Source organism: Pseudophryne corroboree, chromosome 3 (genome assembly GCF_028390025.1).
Source record: "Pseudophryne corroboree isolate aPseCor3 chromosome 3, aPseCor3.hap2, whole genome shotgun sequence".
Taxonomy (NCBI): Eukaryota; Metazoa; Chordata; class Amphibia; order Anura; family Myobatrachidae; genus Pseudophryne; species Pseudophryne corroboree.
Window position 1 is genome coordinate 116,204,639 of NC_086446.1, and position 12,828 is coordinate 116,217,466.

The following is a 12,828-nucleotide window of genomic DNA, read 5'->3' on the forward strand; positions in this document are numbered from 1 at the left end:
TCTCCCATCCAAGTACTAACCAGGCCCAACACTGCTTAGCTTCCAAGATCAGATGAGATTGGGCGTATCCAGTGTGGTGTGGCTGTAGATGAGCTTTGTGGTTTCTGTTAGAACTTTTCTACTTCTAACTACTGGTTCATAAATGAATACGTTTGAAAATGGAATGCTTCAACAGAACGGTGTTGGCAGTATAAAAATATCTACAGCACCTTGTATTCCCAGGTGGTCTCCCATCCAAGTACTAACAAGGCCCAACACTGCTTAGCTTCCAAGATCAGATGAGATTGGGCGTACCCAGTGTGGTGTGGCTGTAGATGAGCTTTGTGGTTTCTGTTAGAACTTTTCTACTACTAACTACTGGTTCATAAATGAATACGTTTGAAAATGGAATGCATCAACAGAACGGTGTTGGCAGTATAAAAATATCTACAGCACCTTGTATTCCCAGGTGGTCTCCCATCCAAGTACTAACCAGGCCAAACACTGCTTAGTTTCCAAGATCAGATGAGATTGGGCGTATCCAATGTGGTGTGGCTGTAGATAAACTTTGTGGTTTCTGTTAGAACTTTTCTACTTCTAACTACTGGTTCATAAATGAATACGTTTTAAAATGGAATGCATCAACAGAACGGTGTTGGCAGTATAAAATTATCTACAGCACCTTGTATTCCCAGGTGGACTCCCATCCAAGTACTAACCAGGTCCAACACTGCTTAGCTTTCAAGATCAGATGAGATTGGGCATATCCAGTGTGGTGCTGCTGTAGATGAACTTTCTGGTTTCTGTTAGAACTTTTCTACTTCTAACTACTGGTTCATAAATGAATACGTTTTAAAATGGAATGCATCAACAGAACGGTGTTGGCAGTATAAAATTATCTACAGCACCTTGTATTCCCAGGTGGTCTCCCATCCAAGTACTAACCAGGCCCAACACTGCTTAGCTTCCAAGATCAGATGAGATTGGGCATATCCAGTGTGGTGTGGCTGTAGAAGAGCTTTATGGTTTCTGTTAGTACTTTTCTACTTCTAACTACTGGTTCATAAATGAATACGTTTGAAAATGGAATGCATCAACAGAACGGTGTTGGTAGTATAAAAATATCTACAGCACCTTGTATTCCCAGGTGGTCTCCCATCCAAGTACTAACCAGGCCCAACACTGCTTAGCTTCCAAGATCAGATGAGATTGGGCGTATCCAGTGTGGTGTGGCTGTAGATTAGCTTTATTGTTTCTGTTAGAACTTTTCTACTTCTAACTACTGGTTCATAAATGAATACGTTTTAAAATGGAATGCATCAACAGAACGGTGTTGGTAGTATAAAAATATCTACAGCACCTTGTATTCCCAGGTGGTCTCCCATCCAAGTACTAACCAGGACCAACACTGCTTAGCTTCCAAGATCAGATGAAATTGGGCGTATCCAGAGTGGTGTGGCTGTAGATGAGCTTTGTGGTTTCTGTTAGAACTTTTCTACTTCTAACTACTGGTTCATAAATGAATACGTTTGAAAATGGAATGCATCAACAGAACGGTGTTGGCAGTATAAAAATATCTACAGCACTTTGTATTCCCAGGTGGTCTCCCATCCAAGTACTAACCAGGCCCAACACTGCTTAGCTTCCAAGATCAGATGAGATTGGGCGTATCCAGTATGGTGTGGCTGTAGATGAGCTTTGTGGTTTCTGTTAGAACTTTTATACTTCTAACTACTGGTTCATAAATGAATACGTTTGAAAATGGAATGCATCAACAGAACGGTGTTGGCAGTATAAAATATCTACAGCACCTTGTATTCCCAGGTGGTCTCCCATCCAAGTACTAACCAGGCCCAACACTGCTTAGCTTCCAAGATCAGATGAGATTGGGCGTATCCAGTGTGGTGCTGCTGTAGATGAACTTTCTGGTTTCTGTTAGAACTTTTCTACTTCTAACTACTGGTTCATAAATTAATACGTTTGAAAATGGAATGCATCAACAGAACGGTGTTGGCAGTATAAAAATATCTACAGCACTTTGTATTCCCAGGTGGTCTCCCATCCAAGTACTAACCAGGCCCAACACTGCTTAGCTTCCAAGATCAGATGAGATTGGGCGTATCCAGTGTGGTGTGGCTGTAGATGAGCTTTGTGGTTTCTGTTAGAACTTTTATACTTCTAACTACTGGTTCATAAATGAACACGTTTGAAAATGGAATGCATCAACAGAACGGTGTTGGCAGTATAAAATATCTACAGCACCTTGTATTCCCAGGTGGTCTCCCATCCAAGTACTAACCAGGCCCAACACTGCTTAGCTTCCAAGATCAGATGAGATTGGGCGTATCCAGTGTGGTGCTGCTGTAGATGAACTTTCTGGTTTCTGTTAGAACTTTTCTACTTCTAACTACTGGTTCATAAATGAATACGTTTGAAAATGGAATGCATCAACAGAACGGTGTTGGCAGTATAAAAATATCTACAGCACTTTGTATTCCCAGGTGGTCTCCCATCCAAGTACTAACCAGGCCCAACACTGCTTAGCTTCCAAGATCAGATGAGATTGGGCGTATCCAGTGTGGTGTGGCTGTAGATGAGTTTTGTGGTTTCTGTTAGAACTTTTCTACTTCTAACTACTGGTTCATAAATGAAAACGTTTGAAAATGGAATGCATCAACAGAACAGTGTTGGCAGTATAAAAATATCTACAGCACCTTGTATTCCCAGGTGGTCTCCCATCCAAGTACTAACAAGGCCCAACACTGCTTAGCTTCCAAGATCAGACGAGATTGGGCGTATCCAGTGTGGTGTGGCTGTAGATGAGCTTTGTGGTTTCTGTTAGAACTTTTCTACTTCTAACTACTGGTTCATAAATGAATACGTTTGAAAATGGAATGCATCAACAGAACGGTGTTGGCAGTATAAAAATATCTACAGCACCTTGTATTCCCAGGTGGTCTCCCATCCAAGTACTAACCAAGCCCAACACTGCTTAGCTTCCAAGATCAGGTGAGATTGGGCGTATCCAGTATGGTGTGGCTGTAGATGAGCTTTGTGGTTTCTGTTAGAACTTTTCTACTTCTAACTACTGGTTCATAAATGAATACGTTTGAAAATGGAATGCATCAACAGAACAGTGTTGGCAGTATAAAAATATCTACAGCACCTTGTATTCCCAGGTGGTCTCCCATCCAAGTACTAACAAGGCCCAACACTGCTTAGCTTCCAAGATCAGATGAGATTGGGCGTATCCAGTGTGGTGTGGCTGTAGATGAGCTTTGCGGTTTCTGTTAGAACTTTTCTACTTCTAACTACTGGTTCATAAATGAATACGTTTGAAAATGGAATGCATCAACAGAACGGTGTTGGCAGTATAAAAATATCTACAGCACCTTGTATTACTAGGTGGTCTCCCATCCAAGTACTAACCAGGCCCAACACTGCTTAGCTTCCAATATCAGATGAGATTGGGCGTATCCAGTGTGGTGTGGCTGTAGATGAGCTTTGTGGTTTCTGTTAGAACTTTTCTACTTCTAACTACTGGTTCATAAATGAATACGTTTGAAAATGGAATGCATCAACAGAACGGTGTTGGTAGTATAAAAATATCTACAGCACCTTGTATTCCCAGGTGGTCTCCCATCCAAGTACTAACCAGGCCCAACACTGCTTAGCTTCCAAGATCAGATGAGATTGGGCGTATCCAGTGTGGTGTGGCTGTAGATAAGCTTTATGGTTTCTGTTAGAACTTTTCTACTTCTAACTACTGGTTCATAAATGAATACGTTTTAAAATGGAATGCATCAACAGAACGGTGTTGGTAGTATAAAAATATCTACAGCACCTTGTATTCCCAGGTGGTCTCCCATTCAAGTACTAACCAGGCCCAACACTGCTTAGCTTCCAAGATCAGATGAGATTGGGCGTATCCAGTGTGGTGTGGCTGTATATGAGCTTTGTGGTTTCTGTTAGAACTTTTCTACTTCTAACTACTGGTTCATAAATGAATACGTTTGAAAATGGAATGCATCAACAGAACGGTGTTGGCAGTATAAAAATATCTACAGCACTTTGTATTCCCAGGTGATCTCCCATCCAAGTACTAACCAGGCCCAACACTGCTTAGCTTCCAAGATCAGATGAGATTGGGCGTATCCAGTGTGGTGTGGCTGTAGATGAGCTTTGTGGTTTCTGTTAGAACTTTTCTACTTCTAACTACTGGTTCATAAATGAATACGTTTGAAAATGGAATGCATCAACAGAACGGTGTTGGCAGTATAAAAATATCTACAGCACCTTGTATTCCCAGGTGGTCTCCCATCCAAGTACTAACCAGGCCCAACATTGCATAGCTTCCAAGATCAGATGAGATTGGGCGTATCCAGTGTGGTGCTGCTGTAGATGAACTTTCTGGTTTCTGTAAGAACTTTTCTACTTCTAACTACTGGTTTATAAATGAATATGTTTGAAAATGGAATGCATCAACAGAACGGTGTTGGCAGTATAAAATTATCTACAGCACCTTGTATTCCCAGGTGGTCTCCCATCCAAGTACTAACCAGGCCCAACACTGCTTAGCTTCCAAGATCAGATGAGATTGGGCATATCCAGTGTGGTGTGGCTGTAGAAGAGCTTTATGGTTTCTGTTAGTACTTTTCTACTTCTAACTACTGGTTCAAAAATGAATACGTTTGAAAATGGAATGCATCAACAGAACGGTGTTGGTAGTATAAAAATATCTACAGCACCTTGTATTCCCAGGTGGTCTCCCATCCAAGTACTAACCAGGCCAAACACTGCTTAGCTTCCAAGATCAGACGAGATTGGGCGTATCCAGTGTGGTGTGGCTGTAGATAAGCTTTATGGTTTCTGTTAGAACTTTTCTACTTCTAACTACTGGTTCATAAATGAATACGTTTTAAAATGGAACGCATCAACAGAACGGTGTTGGTAGTATAAAATTATCTACAGCACCTTGTATTCCCAGGTGGTCTCCCATCCGAGTACTAACCAGGCCCAACACTGCTTAGCTTCCAAGATCAGATGAGATTGGGCGTATCCAGTGTGGTGTGGCTGTAGATGAGCTTTGTGGTTTCTGTTAGAACTTTTCTACTTCTAACTACTGGTTCATAAATGAATACGTTTGAAAATGGAATGCATCAACAGAACGGTGTTGGCAGTATAAAAATATCTACAGCACTTTGTATTCCCAGGTGGTCTCCCATCCAAGTACTAACCAGGCCCAACACTGCTTAGCTTCCAAGATCAGATGAGATTGGGCGTATCCAGTGTGGTGTTGCTGTAGATGAGTTTTGTGGTTTCTGTTAGAACTTTTCTACTTCTAACTACTGGTTCATAAATGAATACGTTTGAAAATGGAATGCATCAACAGAACGGTGTTGGCAGTATAAAAATATCTACAACACTTTGTATTCCCAGGTGGTCTCCCATCCAAGTACTAACAAGGCCCAACACTGCTTAGCTTCCAAGATCAGACGAGATTGGGCGTATCTAGTGTGGTGTTGCTGTAGATGAGCTTTGTGGTTTCTGTTAGAACTTTTCTACTTCTAACTACAGGTTCATAAATGAATACGTTTGAAAATGGAATGCATCAACAGAACAGTGTTGGCAGTATAAAAATATCTACAGCACCTTGTATTCCCAGGTGGTCTCCCATCCAAGTACTAACCAGGCCCAACACTGCTTAGCTTCCAAGATCAGATGAGATTGGGCATATCCAGTTTGGTGTGGCTGTAGATGAGCTTTGTGGTTTCTGTTAGAACTTTTCTACTACTAACTACTGGTTCATAAATGAATACGTTTGAAAATGGAATGCATCAACAGAACGGTGTTGGTAGTATAAAAATATCTACAGCACCTTGTATTCCCAGGTGGTCTCCCATCCAAGTACTAACCAGGCCAAACACTGCTTAGCTTCCAAGATCAGACGAGATTGGGCGTATCCAGTGTGGTGTGGCTGTAGATAAGCTTTATGGTTTCTGTTAGAACTTTTCTACTTCTAACTACTGGTTCATAAATGAATACGTTTTAAAATGGAACGCATCAACAGAACGGTGTTGGTAGTATAAAATTATCTACAGCACCTTGTATTCCCAGGTGGTCTCCCATCCAAGTACTAACCAGGCCCAATACTGCTTAGCTTCCAAGATCAGATGAGATTGGGCGTATCCAGTGTGGTGTGGCTGTAGATGAGCTTTGTGGTTTCTGTTAGAACTTTTCTACTTCTAACTACTGGTTCATAAATGAATACGTTTGAAAATGGAATGCATCAACAGAACGGTGTTGGCAGTATAAAAATATCTACAGCACTTTGTATTCCCAGGTGGTCTCCCATCCAAGTACTAACCAGGCCCAACACTGCTTAGCTTCCAAGATCAGATGAGATTGGGCGTATCCAGTGTGGTGTGGCTGTAGATGAGCTTTGTGGTTTCTGTTAGAACTTTTATACTTCTAACTACTGGTTCATAAATGAAGACGTTTGAAAATGGAATGCATCAACAGAACGGTGTTGGCAGTATAAAATATCTACAGCACCTTGTATTCCCAGGTGGTCTCCCATCCAAGTACTAACCAGGCCCAACACTGCTTAGCTTCCAAGATCAGATGAGATTGGGCGTATCCAGTGTGGTGCTGCTGTAGATGAACTTTCTGGTTTCTGTTAGAACTTTTCTACTTCTAACTACTGGTTCATAAATGAATACGTTTGAAAATGGAATGCATCAACAGAACGGTGTTGGCAGTATAAAAATATCTACAGCACTTTGTATTCCCAGGTGGTCTCCCATCCAAGTACTAACCAGGCCCAACACTGCTTAGCTTCCAAGATCAGATGAGATTGGGCGTATCCAGTGTGGTGTGGCTGTAGATGAGCTTTGTGGTTTCTGTTAGAACTTTTCTACTTCTAACTACTGGTTCATAAATGAAAACGTTTGAAAATGGAATGCATCAACAGAACAGTGTTGGCAGTATAAAAATATCTACAGCACCTTGTATTCCCAGGTGGTCTCCCATCCAAGTACTAACAAGGCCCAACACTGCTTAGCTTCCAAGATCAGACGAGATTGGGCGTATCCAGTGTGGTGTGGCTGTAGATGAGCTTTGTGGTTTCTGTTAGAACTTTTCTACTTCTAACTACTGGTTCATAAATGAATACGTTTGAAAATGGAATGCATCAACAGAACGGTGTTGGCAGTATAAAAATATCTACAGCACCTTGTATTCCCAGGTGGTCTCCCATCCAAGTACTAACCAAGCCCAACACTGCTTAGCTTCCAAGATCAGGTGAGATTGGGCGTATCCAGTATGGTGTGGCTGTAGATGAGCTTTGTGGTTTCTGTTAGAACTTTTCTACTTCTAACTACTGGTTCATAAATGAATACGTTTGAAAATGGAATGCATCAACAGAACAGTGTTGGCAGTATAAAAATATCTACAGCACCTTGTATTCCCAGGTGGTCTCCCATCCAAGTACTAACAAGGCCCAACACTGCTTAGCTTCCAAGATCAGATGAGATTGGGCGTATCCAGTGTGGTGTGGCTGTAGATGAGCTTTGCGGTTTCTGTTAGAACTTTTCTACTTCTAACTACTGGTTCATAAATGAATACGTTTGAAAATGGAATGCATCAACAGAACGGTGTTGGCAGTATAAAAATATCTACAGCACCTTGTATTACTAGGTGGTCTCCCATCCAAGTACTAACCAGGCCCAACACTGCTTAGCTTCCAATATCAGATGAGATTGGGCGTATCCAGTGTGGTGTGGCTGTAGATGAGCTTTGTGGTTTCTGTTAGAACTTTTCTACTTCTAACTACTGGTTCATAAATGAATACGTTTGAAAATGGAATGCATCAACAGAACGGTGTTGGTAGTATAAAAATATCTACAGCACCTTGTATTCCCAGGTGGTCTCCCATCCAAGTACTAACCAGGCCCAACACTGCTTAGCTTCCAAGATCAGATGAGATTGGGCGTATCCAGTGTGGTGTGGCTGTAGATAAGCTTTATGGTTTCTGTTAGAACTTTTCTACTTCTAACTACTGGTTCATAAATGAATACGTTTTAAAATGGAATGCATCAACAGAACGGTGTTGGTAGTATAAAAATATCTACAGCACCTTGTATTCCCAGGTGGTCTCCCATTCAAGTACTAACCAGGCCCAACACTGCTTAGCTTACAAGATCAGATGAGATTGGGCGTATCCAGTGTGGTGTGGCTGTATATGAGCTTTGTGGTTTCTGTTAGAACTTTTCTACTTCTAACTACTGGTTCATAAATGAATACGTTTGAAAATGGAATGCATCAACAGAACGGTGTTGGCAGTATAAAAATATCTACAGCACTTTGTATTCCCAGGTGATCTCCCATCCAAGTACTAACCAGGCCCAACACTGCTTAGCTTCCAAGATCAGATGAGATTGGGCGTATCCAGTGTGGTGTGGCTGTAGATGAGCTTTGTGGTTTCTGTTAGAACTTTTCTACTTCTAACTACTGGTTCATAAATGAATACGTTTGAAAATGGAATGCATCAACAGAACGGTGTTGGCAGTATAAAAATATCTACAGCACCTTGTATTCCCAGGTGGTCTCCCATCCAAGTACTAACCAGGCCCAACATTGCATAGCTTCCAAGATCAGATGAGATTGGGCGTATCCAGTGTGGTGCTGCTGTAGATGAACTTTCTGGTTTCTGTTAGAACTTTTCTACTTCTAACTACTGGTTTATAAATGAATATGTTTGAAAATGGAATGCATCAACAGAACGGTGTTGGCAGTATAAAATTATCTACAGCACCTTGTATTCCCAGGTGGTCTCCCATCCAAGTACTAACCAGGCCCAACACTGCTTAGCTTCCAAGATCAGATGAGATTGGGCATATCCAGTGTGGTGTGGCTGTAGAAGAGCTTTATGGTTTCTGTTAGTACTTTTCTACTTCTAACTACTGGTTCAAAAATGAATACGTTTGAAAATGGAATGCATCAACAGAACGGTGTTGGTAGTATAAAAATATCTACAGCACCTTGTATTCCCAGGTGGTCTCCCATCCAAGTACTAACCAGGCCAAACACTGCTTAGCTTCCAAGATCAGACGAGATTGGGCGTATCCAGTGTGGTGTGGCTGTAGATAAGCTTTATGGTTTCTGTTAGAACTTTTCTACTTCTAACTACTGGTTCATAAATGAATACGTTTTAAAATGGAACGCATCAACAGAACGGTGTTGGTAGTATAAAATTATCTACAGCACCTTGTATTCCCAGGTGGTCTCCCATCCGAGTACTAACCAGGCCCAACACTGCTTAGCTTCCAAGATCAGATGAGATTGGGCGTATCCAGTGTGGTGTGGCTGTAGATGAGCTTTGTGGTTTCTGTTAGAACTTTTCTACTTCTAACTACTGGTTCATAAATGAATACGTTTGAAAATGGAATGCATCAACAGAACGGTGTTGGCAGTATAAAAATATCTACAGCACTTTGTATTCCCAGGTGGTCTCCCATCCAAGTACTAACCAGGCCCAACACTGCTTAGCTTCCAAGATCAGATGAGATTGGGCGTATCCAGTGTGGTGTTGCTGTAGATGAGTTTTGTGGTTTCTGTTAGAACTTTTCTACTTCTAACTACTGGTTCATAAATGAATACGTTTGAAAATGGAATGCATCAACAGAACGGTGTTGGCAGTATAAAAATATCTACAACACTTTGTATTCCCAGGTGGTCTCCCATCCAAGTACTAACAAAGCCCAACACTGCTTAGCTTCCAAGATCAGACGAGATTGGGCGTATCTAGTGTGGTGTTGCTGTAGATGAGCTTTGTGGTTTCTGTTAGAACTTTTCTACTTCTAACTACAGGTTCATAAATGAATACGTTTGAAAATGGAATGCATCAACAGAACAGTGTTGGCAGTATAAAAATATCTACAGCACCTTGTATTCCCAGGTGGTCTCCCATCCAAGTACTAACAAGGCCTTACACTGCTTAGCTTCCAAGATCAGACGAGATTGGGCGTATCCAGTGTGGTGTGGCTGTAGATGAGATTTGCGGTTTCTGTAGGAAATTTTCTACTTCTAACTACTGGTTCATAAATGAATACGTTTGAAAATGGAATGCATCAACAGAACGGTGTTGGCAGTATAAAAACATCTACAGCGCCTTGTATTACCAGGTGGTCTCCCATCCAAGTACTAACCAGGCCCAACACTGCTTAGCTTCCAAGATCAGATGAGATTGGGCGTATCCAGTGTGGTGTGGCTGTAGATGAGCTTTGTAGTTTCTGTTAGAACTTTTCTACTTCTAACTACTGGTTCATAAATGAATACGTTTGAAAATGGAATGCATCAACAGAACGGTGTTGGCAGTATAAAAATATCTACAGCACCTTGTATTACCAGGTGGTCTCCCATCCAAGTACTAACCAGGCCCAACACTGCTTAGCTTCCAAGATCAGATGAGATTGGGCATATCCAGTTTGGTGTGGCTGTAGATGAGCTTTGTGGTTTCTGTTAGAACTTTTCTACTACTAACTACTGGTTCATAAATGAATACGTTTGAAAATGGAATGCATCAACAGAACGGTGTTGGTAGTATAAAAATATCTACAGCACCTTGTATTCCCAGGTGGTCTCCCATCCAAGTACTAACCAGGCCAAACACTGCTTAGCTTCCAAGATCAGACGAGATTGGGCGTATCCAGTGTGGTGTGGCTGTAGATAAGCTTTATGGTTTCTGTTAGAACTTTTCTACTTCTAACTACTGGTTCATAAATGAATACGTTTTAAAATGGAACGCATCAACAGAACGGTGTTGGTAGTATAAAATTATCTACAGCACCTTGTATTCCCAGGTGGTCTCCCATCCAAGTACTAACCAGGCCCAATACTGCTTAGCTTCCAAGATCAGATGAGATTGGGCGTATCCAGTGTGGTGTGGCTGTAGATGAGCTTTGTGGTTTCTGTTAGAACTTTTCTACTTCTAACTACTGGTTCATAAATGAATACGTTTGAAAATGGAATGCATCAACAGAACGGTGTTGGCAGTATAAAAATATCTACAGCACTTTGTATTCCCAGGTGGTCTCCCATCCAAGTACTAACCAGGCCCAACACTGCTTAGCTTCCAAGATCAGATGAGATTGGGCGTATCCAGTGTGGTGTGGCTGTAGATGAGTTTTGTGGTTTCTGTTAGAACTTTTCTACTTCTAACTACTGGTTCATAAATGAATACGTTTGAAAATGGAATGCATCAACAGAACGATGTTGGCAGTATAAAAATATCTACAACACTTTGTATTCCCAGGTGGTCTCCCATCCAAGTACTAACAAGGCCCAACACTGCTTAGCTTCCAAGATCAGACGAGATTGGGCGTATCCAGTGTGGTGTTGCTGTAGATGAGCTTTGTGGTTTCTGTTAGAACTTTTCTACTTCTAACTACAGGTTCATAAATGAATACGTTTGAAAATGGAATGCATCAACAGAACAGTGTTGGCAGTATAAAAATATCTACAGCACCTTGTATTACCTGGTGGTCTCCCATCCAAGTACTAACCAGGCCCAACACTGCTTAGCTTCCAAGATCAGATGAGATTGAGCATATCCAGTTTGGTGTGGCTGTAGATGAGCTTTGTGGTTTCTGTTAGAACTTTTCTACTACTAACTACTGGTTCATAAATGAATACGTTTGAAAATGGAATGCATCAACAGAACGGTGTTGGTAGTATAAAAATATCTACAGCACCTTGTATTCCCAGGTGGTCTCCCATCCAAGTACTAACCAGGCCAAACACTGCTTAGCTTCCAAGATCAGACGAGATTGGGCGTATCCAGTGTGGTGTGGCTGTAGATAAGCTTTATGGTTTCTGTTAGAACTTTTCTACTTCTAACTACTGGTTCATAAATGAATACGTTATAAAATGGAACGCATCAACAGAACGGTGTTGGTAGTATAAAATTATCTACAGCACCTTGTATTCCCAGGTGGTCTCCCATCCAAGTACTAACCAGGCCCAACACTGCTTAGCTTCCAAGATCAGATGAGATTGGGCGTATCCAGTGTGGTGTGGCTGTAGATGAGTTTTGTGGTTTCTGTTAGAACTTTTCTACTTCTAACTACTGGTTCATAAATGAAAACGTTTGAAAATGGAATGCATCAACAGAACGGTGTTGGCAGTATAAAAATATCTACAACACTTTGTATTCCCAGGTGGTCTCCCATCCAAGTACTAACAAGGCCCAACACTGCTTAGCTTCCAAGATCAGACGAGATTGGGCGTATCCAGTGTGGTGTTGCTGTAGATGAGCTTTGTGGTTTCTGTTAGAACTTTTCTACTTCTAACTACAGGTTCATAAATGAATACGTTTGAAAATGGAATGCATCAACAGAACAGTGTTGGCAGTATAAAAATATCTACAGCACCTTGTATTCCCAGGTGGTCTCCCATCCAAGTACTAACCAGGCCCAACACTGCTTAGCTTCCAAGATCAGATGAGATTGGGCATATCCAATGTGGTGTGGCTGTAGATGAACTTTGTGGTTTCTGTTAGAACTTTTCTACTTCTAACTACTGGTTCATAAATGAATACGTTTTAAAATGGAATGCATCAACAGAACGGTGTTGGCAGTATAAAATTATCTACATCACCTTGTATTCCCAGGTGGACTCCCATCCAAGTACTAACCAGGCCCAACACTGCTTAGCTTCCAAGATCAGATGAGATTGGGCATATCCAGTGTGGTGTGGCTGTAGATGAGCTTTATAGTTTCTGTTAGTACTTTTCTACTTCTAACTACTGGTTCATAAATGAATACGTTTGAAAATGGAATGCATCAACAG

General features: G+C 41.4%; 47 non-coding genes and 10 pseudogenes across 47 annotated transcripts in view; all 57 read right to left on the minus strand.

The window, feature by feature from the left end:
• The window catches only part of LOC135064971 (5S ribosomal RNA), a 119-nt gene extending 29 nt beyond the window's left edge, over positions 1 to 90 (minus strand). Inside the window, exon 1 of the ribosomal RNA XR_010251266.1 lies at positions 1 to 90. This exon is cut by the window's left edge and continues 29 nt beyond it. This is a non-coding gene — a ribosomal RNA (5S ribosomal RNA).
• Positions 91 to 197: 107 nt separating this feature from the next.
• Positions 198 to 316, minus strand: LOC134897066 (5S ribosomal RNA). Its single transcript, XR_010172073.1, has one exon. It is a non-coding gene; the product is annotated as a 5S ribosomal RNA (ribosomal RNA).
• A 107-nt stretch (positions 317 to 423) lies between these two features.
• On the minus strand, positions 424 to 542 carry LOC134890215 (5S ribosomal RNA; annotated as a pseudogene).
• A 107-nt stretch (positions 543 to 649) lies between these two features.
• Positions 650 to 768, minus strand: LOC134893303 (5S ribosomal RNA; annotated as a pseudogene).
• Positions 769 to 875: 107 nt separating this feature from the next.
• Positions 876 to 994, minus strand: LOC135064500 (5S ribosomal RNA). The gene has a single exon (XR_010250810.1). It is a non-coding gene; the product is annotated as a 5S ribosomal RNA (ribosomal RNA).
• A 107-nt stretch (positions 995 to 1,101) lies between these two features.
• LOC134898588 (5S ribosomal RNA) lies at positions 1,102 to 1,220 on the minus strand. Its single transcript, XR_010172282.1, has one exon. It is a non-coding gene; the product is annotated as a 5S ribosomal RNA (ribosomal RNA).
• A 107-nt stretch (positions 1,221 to 1,327) lies between these two features.
• LOC134886005 (5S ribosomal RNA) lies at positions 1,328 to 1,446 on the minus strand. The gene has a single exon (XR_010170103.1). It is a non-coding gene; the product is annotated as a 5S ribosomal RNA (ribosomal RNA).
• A 107-nt stretch (positions 1,447 to 1,553) lies between these two features.
• On the minus strand, positions 1,554 to 1,672 carry LOC135069608 (5S ribosomal RNA). Its single transcript, XR_010255786.1, has one exon. It is a non-coding gene; the product is annotated as a 5S ribosomal RNA (ribosomal RNA).
• Positions 1,673 to 1,778: 106 nt separating this feature from the next.
• Positions 1,779 to 1,897, minus strand: LOC135066704 (5S ribosomal RNA). Its single transcript, XR_010252944.1, has one exon. It is a non-coding gene; the product is annotated as a 5S ribosomal RNA (ribosomal RNA).
• A 107-nt stretch (positions 1,898 to 2,004) lies between these two features.
• Positions 2,005 to 2,123, minus strand: LOC135065043 (5S ribosomal RNA). Its single transcript, XR_010251335.1, has one exon. It is a non-coding gene; the product is annotated as a 5S ribosomal RNA (ribosomal RNA).
• A 106-nt stretch (positions 2,124 to 2,229) lies between these two features.
• On the minus strand, positions 2,230 to 2,348 carry LOC135066705 (5S ribosomal RNA). The gene has a single exon (XR_010252945.1). It is a non-coding gene; the product is annotated as a 5S ribosomal RNA (ribosomal RNA).
• Positions 2,349 to 2,455: 107 nt separating this feature from the next.
• Positions 2,456 to 2,574, minus strand: LOC135065044 (5S ribosomal RNA). Its single transcript, XR_010251336.1, has one exon. It is a non-coding gene; the product is annotated as a 5S ribosomal RNA (ribosomal RNA).
• Positions 2,575 to 2,681: 107 nt separating this feature from the next.
• On the minus strand, positions 2,682 to 2,800 carry LOC135061470 (5S ribosomal RNA). Its single transcript, XR_010247849.1, has one exon. It is a non-coding gene; the product is annotated as a 5S ribosomal RNA (ribosomal RNA).
• A 107-nt stretch (positions 2,801 to 2,907) lies between these two features.
• LOC134884666 (5S ribosomal RNA) lies at positions 2,908 to 3,026 on the minus strand. Its single transcript, XR_010168804.1, has one exon. It is a non-coding gene; the product is annotated as a 5S ribosomal RNA (ribosomal RNA).
• Positions 3,027 to 3,133: 107 nt separating this feature from the next.
• Positions 3,134 to 3,252, minus strand: LOC135066969 (5S ribosomal RNA). Its single transcript, XR_010253201.1, has one exon. It is a non-coding gene; the product is annotated as a 5S ribosomal RNA (ribosomal RNA).
• Positions 3,253 to 3,359: 107 nt separating this feature from the next.
• On the minus strand, positions 3,360 to 3,478 carry LOC134891041 (5S ribosomal RNA; annotated as a pseudogene).
• Positions 3,479 to 3,585: 107 nt separating this feature from the next.
• Positions 3,586 to 3,704, minus strand: LOC134898590 (5S ribosomal RNA). Its single transcript, XR_010172283.1, has one exon. It is a non-coding gene; the product is annotated as a 5S ribosomal RNA (ribosomal RNA).
• Positions 3,705 to 3,811: 107 nt separating this feature from the next.
• Positions 3,812 to 3,930, minus strand: LOC135066482 (5S ribosomal RNA). The gene has a single exon (XR_010252729.1). It is a non-coding gene; the product is annotated as a 5S ribosomal RNA (ribosomal RNA).
• Positions 3,931 to 4,037: 107 nt separating this feature from the next.
• On the minus strand, positions 4,038 to 4,156 carry LOC135071019 (5S ribosomal RNA). Its single transcript, XR_010257163.1, has one exon. It is a non-coding gene; the product is annotated as a 5S ribosomal RNA (ribosomal RNA).
• A 107-nt stretch (positions 4,157 to 4,263) lies between these two features.
• LOC134892557 (5S ribosomal RNA) lies at positions 4,264 to 4,382 on the minus strand (annotated as a pseudogene).
• A 107-nt stretch (positions 4,383 to 4,489) lies between these two features.
• Positions 4,490 to 4,608, minus strand: LOC135064502 (5S ribosomal RNA). The gene has a single exon (XR_010250812.1). It is a non-coding gene; the product is annotated as a 5S ribosomal RNA (ribosomal RNA).
• Positions 4,609 to 4,715: 107 nt separating this feature from the next.
• On the minus strand, positions 4,716 to 4,834 carry LOC135069580 (5S ribosomal RNA). The gene has a single exon (XR_010255759.1). It is a non-coding gene; the product is annotated as a 5S ribosomal RNA (ribosomal RNA).
• Positions 4,835 to 4,941: 107 nt separating this feature from the next.
• LOC134901387 (5S ribosomal RNA) lies at positions 4,942 to 5,060 on the minus strand. The gene has a single exon (XR_010174877.1). It is a non-coding gene; the product is annotated as a 5S ribosomal RNA (ribosomal RNA).
• A 107-nt stretch (positions 5,061 to 5,167) lies between these two features.
• LOC135069788 (5S ribosomal RNA) lies at positions 5,168 to 5,286 on the minus strand. The gene has a single exon (XR_010255970.1). It is a non-coding gene; the product is annotated as a 5S ribosomal RNA (ribosomal RNA).
• Positions 5,287 to 5,393: 107 nt separating this feature from the next.
• LOC134889105 (5S ribosomal RNA) lies at positions 5,394 to 5,512 on the minus strand (annotated as a pseudogene).
• A 107-nt stretch (positions 5,513 to 5,619) lies between these two features.
• Positions 5,620 to 5,738, minus strand: LOC135069023 (5S ribosomal RNA). The gene has a single exon (XR_010255214.1). It is a non-coding gene; the product is annotated as a 5S ribosomal RNA (ribosomal RNA).
• Positions 5,739 to 5,845: 107 nt separating this feature from the next.
• Positions 5,846 to 5,964, minus strand: LOC135069581 (5S ribosomal RNA). Its single transcript, XR_010255760.1, has one exon. It is a non-coding gene; the product is annotated as a 5S ribosomal RNA (ribosomal RNA).
• A 107-nt stretch (positions 5,965 to 6,071) lies between these two features.
• LOC135063865 (5S ribosomal RNA) lies at positions 6,072 to 6,190 on the minus strand. The gene has a single exon (XR_010250186.1). It is a non-coding gene; the product is annotated as a 5S ribosomal RNA (ribosomal RNA).
• A 107-nt stretch (positions 6,191 to 6,297) lies between these two features.
• On the minus strand, positions 6,298 to 6,416 carry LOC135065045 (5S ribosomal RNA). The gene has a single exon (XR_010251337.1). It is a non-coding gene; the product is annotated as a 5S ribosomal RNA (ribosomal RNA).
• A 106-nt stretch (positions 6,417 to 6,522) lies between these two features.
• Positions 6,523 to 6,641, minus strand: LOC135066706 (5S ribosomal RNA). Its single transcript, XR_010252946.1, has one exon. It is a non-coding gene; the product is annotated as a 5S ribosomal RNA (ribosomal RNA).
• Positions 6,642 to 6,748: 107 nt separating this feature from the next.
• LOC135065046 (5S ribosomal RNA) lies at positions 6,749 to 6,867 on the minus strand. Its single transcript, XR_010251338.1, has one exon. It is a non-coding gene; the product is annotated as a 5S ribosomal RNA (ribosomal RNA).
• Positions 6,868 to 6,974: 107 nt separating this feature from the next.
• LOC135061586 (5S ribosomal RNA) lies at positions 6,975 to 7,093 on the minus strand. The gene has a single exon (XR_010247964.1). It is a non-coding gene; the product is annotated as a 5S ribosomal RNA (ribosomal RNA).
• Positions 7,094 to 7,200: 107 nt separating this feature from the next.
• LOC134884667 (5S ribosomal RNA) lies at positions 7,201 to 7,319 on the minus strand. The gene has a single exon (XR_010168805.1). It is a non-coding gene; the product is annotated as a 5S ribosomal RNA (ribosomal RNA).
• Positions 7,320 to 7,426: 107 nt separating this feature from the next.
• Positions 7,427 to 7,545, minus strand: LOC135068121 (5S ribosomal RNA). Its single transcript, XR_010254328.1, has one exon. It is a non-coding gene; the product is annotated as a 5S ribosomal RNA (ribosomal RNA).
• Positions 7,546 to 7,652: 107 nt separating this feature from the next.
• Positions 7,653 to 7,771, minus strand: LOC134891042 (5S ribosomal RNA; annotated as a pseudogene).
• Positions 7,772 to 7,878: 107 nt separating this feature from the next.
• LOC134898591 (5S ribosomal RNA) lies at positions 7,879 to 7,997 on the minus strand. The gene has a single exon (XR_010172284.1). It is a non-coding gene; the product is annotated as a 5S ribosomal RNA (ribosomal RNA).
• A 107-nt stretch (positions 7,998 to 8,104) lies between these two features.
• Positions 8,105 to 8,223, minus strand: LOC134888088 (5S ribosomal RNA; annotated as a pseudogene).
• Positions 8,224 to 8,330: 107 nt separating this feature from the next.
• On the minus strand, positions 8,331 to 8,449 carry LOC135071020 (5S ribosomal RNA). The gene has a single exon (XR_010257164.1). It is a non-coding gene; the product is annotated as a 5S ribosomal RNA (ribosomal RNA).
• Positions 8,450 to 8,556: 107 nt separating this feature from the next.
• On the minus strand, positions 8,557 to 8,675 carry LOC134892559 (5S ribosomal RNA; annotated as a pseudogene).
• Positions 8,676 to 8,782: 107 nt separating this feature from the next.
• LOC135064503 (5S ribosomal RNA) lies at positions 8,783 to 8,901 on the minus strand. The gene has a single exon (XR_010250813.1). It is a non-coding gene; the product is annotated as a 5S ribosomal RNA (ribosomal RNA).
• Positions 8,902 to 9,008: 107 nt separating this feature from the next.
• LOC135069582 (5S ribosomal RNA) lies at positions 9,009 to 9,127 on the minus strand. The gene has a single exon (XR_010255761.1). It is a non-coding gene; the product is annotated as a 5S ribosomal RNA (ribosomal RNA).
• A 107-nt stretch (positions 9,128 to 9,234) lies between these two features.
• On the minus strand, positions 9,235 to 9,353 carry LOC134901388 (5S ribosomal RNA). Its single transcript, XR_010174878.1, has one exon. It is a non-coding gene; the product is annotated as a 5S ribosomal RNA (ribosomal RNA).
• Positions 9,354 to 9,460: 107 nt separating this feature from the next.
• LOC135069789 (5S ribosomal RNA) lies at positions 9,461 to 9,579 on the minus strand. Its single transcript, XR_010255971.1, has one exon. It is a non-coding gene; the product is annotated as a 5S ribosomal RNA (ribosomal RNA).
• A 107-nt stretch (positions 9,580 to 9,686) lies between these two features.
• LOC135070249 (5S ribosomal RNA) lies at positions 9,687 to 9,805 on the minus strand. Its single transcript, XR_010256420.1, has one exon. It is a non-coding gene; the product is annotated as a 5S ribosomal RNA (ribosomal RNA).
• A 107-nt stretch (positions 9,806 to 9,912) lies between these two features.
• LOC135060918 (5S ribosomal RNA) lies at positions 9,913 to 10,031 on the minus strand. The gene has a single exon (XR_010247314.1). It is a non-coding gene; the product is annotated as a 5S ribosomal RNA (ribosomal RNA).
• Positions 10,032 to 10,138: 107 nt separating this feature from the next.
• LOC134885882 (5S ribosomal RNA) lies at positions 10,139 to 10,257 on the minus strand. Its single transcript, XR_010169986.1, has one exon. It is a non-coding gene; the product is annotated as a 5S ribosomal RNA (ribosomal RNA).
• Positions 10,258 to 10,364: 107 nt separating this feature from the next.
• Positions 10,365 to 10,483, minus strand: LOC134890628 (5S ribosomal RNA; annotated as a pseudogene).
• A 107-nt stretch (positions 10,484 to 10,590) lies between these two features.
• Positions 10,591 to 10,709, minus strand: LOC135069583 (5S ribosomal RNA). Its single transcript, XR_010255762.1, has one exon. It is a non-coding gene; the product is annotated as a 5S ribosomal RNA (ribosomal RNA).
• Positions 10,710 to 10,816: 107 nt separating this feature from the next.
• Positions 10,817 to 10,935, minus strand: LOC135063866 (5S ribosomal RNA). The gene has a single exon (XR_010250187.1). It is a non-coding gene; the product is annotated as a 5S ribosomal RNA (ribosomal RNA).
• A 107-nt stretch (positions 10,936 to 11,042) lies between these two features.
• LOC135065047 (5S ribosomal RNA) lies at positions 11,043 to 11,161 on the minus strand. The gene has a single exon (XR_010251339.1). It is a non-coding gene; the product is annotated as a 5S ribosomal RNA (ribosomal RNA).
• A 107-nt stretch (positions 11,162 to 11,268) lies between these two features.
• LOC135070074 (5S ribosomal RNA) lies at positions 11,269 to 11,387 on the minus strand. The gene has a single exon (XR_010256249.1). It is a non-coding gene; the product is annotated as a 5S ribosomal RNA (ribosomal RNA).
• A 107-nt stretch (positions 11,388 to 11,494) lies between these two features.
• Positions 11,495 to 11,613, minus strand: LOC134894116 (5S ribosomal RNA; annotated as a pseudogene).
• Positions 11,614 to 11,720: 107 nt separating this feature from the next.
• Positions 11,721 to 11,839, minus strand: LOC135069584 (5S ribosomal RNA). Its single transcript, XR_010255763.1, has one exon. It is a non-coding gene; the product is annotated as a 5S ribosomal RNA (ribosomal RNA).
• A 107-nt stretch (positions 11,840 to 11,946) lies between these two features.
• LOC134898593 (5S ribosomal RNA) lies at positions 11,947 to 12,065 on the minus strand. The gene has a single exon (XR_010172286.1). It is a non-coding gene; the product is annotated as a 5S ribosomal RNA (ribosomal RNA).
• Positions 12,066 to 12,172: 107 nt separating this feature from the next.
• LOC135070075 (5S ribosomal RNA) lies at positions 12,173 to 12,291 on the minus strand. The gene has a single exon (XR_010256250.1). It is a non-coding gene; the product is annotated as a 5S ribosomal RNA (ribosomal RNA).
• Positions 12,292 to 12,398: 107 nt separating this feature from the next.
• Positions 12,399 to 12,517, minus strand: LOC135063210 (5S ribosomal RNA). Its single transcript, XR_010249546.1, has one exon. It is a non-coding gene; the product is annotated as a 5S ribosomal RNA (ribosomal RNA).
• A 107-nt stretch (positions 12,518 to 12,624) lies between these two features.
• LOC134886626 (5S ribosomal RNA) lies at positions 12,625 to 12,743 on the minus strand. Its single transcript, XR_010170706.1, has one exon. It is a non-coding gene; the product is annotated as a 5S ribosomal RNA (ribosomal RNA).
• Positions 12,744 to 12,828: the final 85 nt, after the last annotated feature.